Raw genomic sequence first — 2,589 nt, 5'->3', positions numbered from 1 at the left:
GACTTGGAAGTTGAGCATAAATAGCTCAACTTTGATTTTTCATATGTACAGAGAAAGAGATTATTCTAAAATTATAGTCTTCTATAACTTTTATTAAACAAGATTAACCTATTACTAATGACAGCTGGTGCTAGATAATCAAACATACAACTGATAATTTAGATATAACTTTTAAGCACAGCTGTGACCATGAAAGGCAAATTAGCACACCATTGTTTCCCTCATAGTCTAGCAAAGAAACCTTACTGATAAAAATAATACTTGGTAAATATGTGCAATAATTATAAACTTATCATTGTCTCCTATAAGTTCAGCTCCACGATGACTATGTGTATTTTCTGTTTCAGGAGAAAAAAAAACAAAGCCATTTCCTCTAAGACACCTTTTCCTAGGTTTCTAACATGTACATATTTGCTGATAATTCATTTGGTGCATCACTTGTCACCAAGTTGTAAATAGCAGAGGCCTTAAATGGGTCTTTGTCATCTGGATTCACTTAACTCTGATATTTCATCCACAGTTGCTAACTGTCATCCTGTTAGTTTTCTACCTTTTTTCATCATGTGTCAGTTTTATTCAGCAGACTTTAAACACAATAAAGAACTCAAGAAAATCAGTTCTTGGGGTAGACCAGAAGCTCTTAGCATGGCGTATATTTTCACAAGCATTCCATAGATTTTTTTTTCAGCTCTTACCTAAAGCCTTTGTCCAAGCTTACAAGGAAACTTACTCACAGTTATTGTCCAAATTTCTTTTTCTTCAACTCTCTTCTTGGAACATTCTTTCCAATTTGTGTTACAAGTAACATATTAGGAAATCACTCCATAACAGAAAATAACATAATTCTCTCATGAATAAGATATTTGGAAATAATTACTTCATAATTAGCAAATTAATCTGTTCAGGTACCTATTCATTATCTTTCAAATATATAGCATATAATGCCATTTCTCTGTGTTCAGTGTCTATGTAACACTTGCTTTTATCTTCTCTATATGGGACTCTGTCTTATGACCTATGATGCAGGGTGTTGTGTTGCATCATGTATGCAGCATGCTGTAAATTCAGTAGCTATGGTTCCTTTTTGTTAGTCCAACCCTCCTGAGGCCCCTCAGATTCACAGAGGAGATATCCCTTGTAATACCCATGATCACAGAGAAAATAATTGGAATAGCATATAACACAGAAGTGTGCCATGTCCCTCTGACAACCCATGTTAACCAATCCTGTACACACAAATTTTGTAAGATAAAATGAGGTAATCTTCAACCTCTAAGATTTAATTTCAACTTCTTTGACATTTCCCCAGGATACTTTTTCTGAGGATTCTTTGGAGCTTTGCTATTCTTCGCTGTATCTCAATTTTCCTCAGTATAACCTAGAAGAATGAAATCTCATTAGAAAGATGTTAGTGGCTGAATGTGTAAACGGGGGAGGAGGAACATGAGTCAAATAATTCCAAGCTAACTCCAAGTGATTCTAATATTTTTCTTTATTTTAAGGGGAAAACTCAGAGAACAGGAACAGAAAGTCCAAACCAAGTTGTTGACTGTTGGAAAAGAGAAAGAGAGAGGTGGGTGGACTGGCAGTTTTCTCCAGATACCCAAAAGGTCACACCTCAATCTGGTCCAGCCTCTTAAAGGTCATTGGCTGAAGGAGATTCCCCATAAAGGATGACCCTAGAGAAGCTATGTGAAAACAGCTAGGCATAGAAGGATATACCTTAAGCTCTCACTCATATCTAACACTTAGAGAATTTGATCTCAGAAGTTAGAAGAATTGTCACCAGCACATAGAAAGAGTCGAAGGAGAAGGAGACAAAAAGTTTGTCAACCACTGTATCGAATCTAGTTAGATAGGATGAGAAACACATTCTCATGCACAATGGCACAGTAAAATGAATGAAGTGAGACCAGTGTATTATATATTTCAACATAGTTGAAAGAGATTTTCAATATTCTCAGCACAAAATATATAGCATTGGAAAAATGGATATCTAACTGTCCTGATTTTTATTATGATTCCACGTGTGTTTATGCTCATTGAAACCACATAAAATCCTCCCAGTAAAGTAATTCTAAGGTAGTTTTTTGATCAGTAACTTAATATATTTTAAGGAACTTATTCTAGGAGCCAGCAACCTGGGCCAGAGCAGACCCAAGACAGGGAACACCACAGGAACAGCTACAGGGAAGCAACTGCTGAGCAAGTGAGCCAGAGCCAGAGACAGCTGAGGGTCCAGACGTGAATCTGGGATCTTCAAGGGAGTAGACCTAAACCAGGACCCCTGTGGTTCTGGGCATGAGCCTAGGACTTCTGAGGAACTAGGTTTGAGCCAGTCCCCTGCTGATCTAGCATAAATCTGGGACCTCCAAGGGAGTAGGCTTGAGCCAGGACCTCTGTGGGTCCGGGCATTGGTCTTGTATATCAAGGGGAATAGGAAGGAACAGAAACCTCTGTGGGTCCAGTCCAAGTGTGAGTCTGAGACCTCTGAGAGAGTAAGCCTAAGCCAGATCCTCTGCGGGTCTGAGAGCACCCAAGCCTAGGAATTCTTTTTTTTTTTATTAAAAATTTCTGCCTTCCCCCCCC

The sequence above is a fragment of the Alexandromys fortis genome, unplaced genomic scaffold (assembly GCF_014885135.2).
Source record: "Alexandromys fortis isolate MF-2015 unplaced genomic scaffold, M_Fortis_MF-2015_v1.1 scaffold_360, whole genome shotgun sequence".
In the NCBI taxonomy this organism is placed as follows: domain Eukaryota; kingdom Metazoa; phylum Chordata; class Mammalia; order Rodentia; family Cricetidae; genus Alexandromys; species Alexandromys fortis.
The sequence above is the reverse complement of the archived record's forward strand: the minus strand, read 5'-3'. Positions refer to the sequence as shown.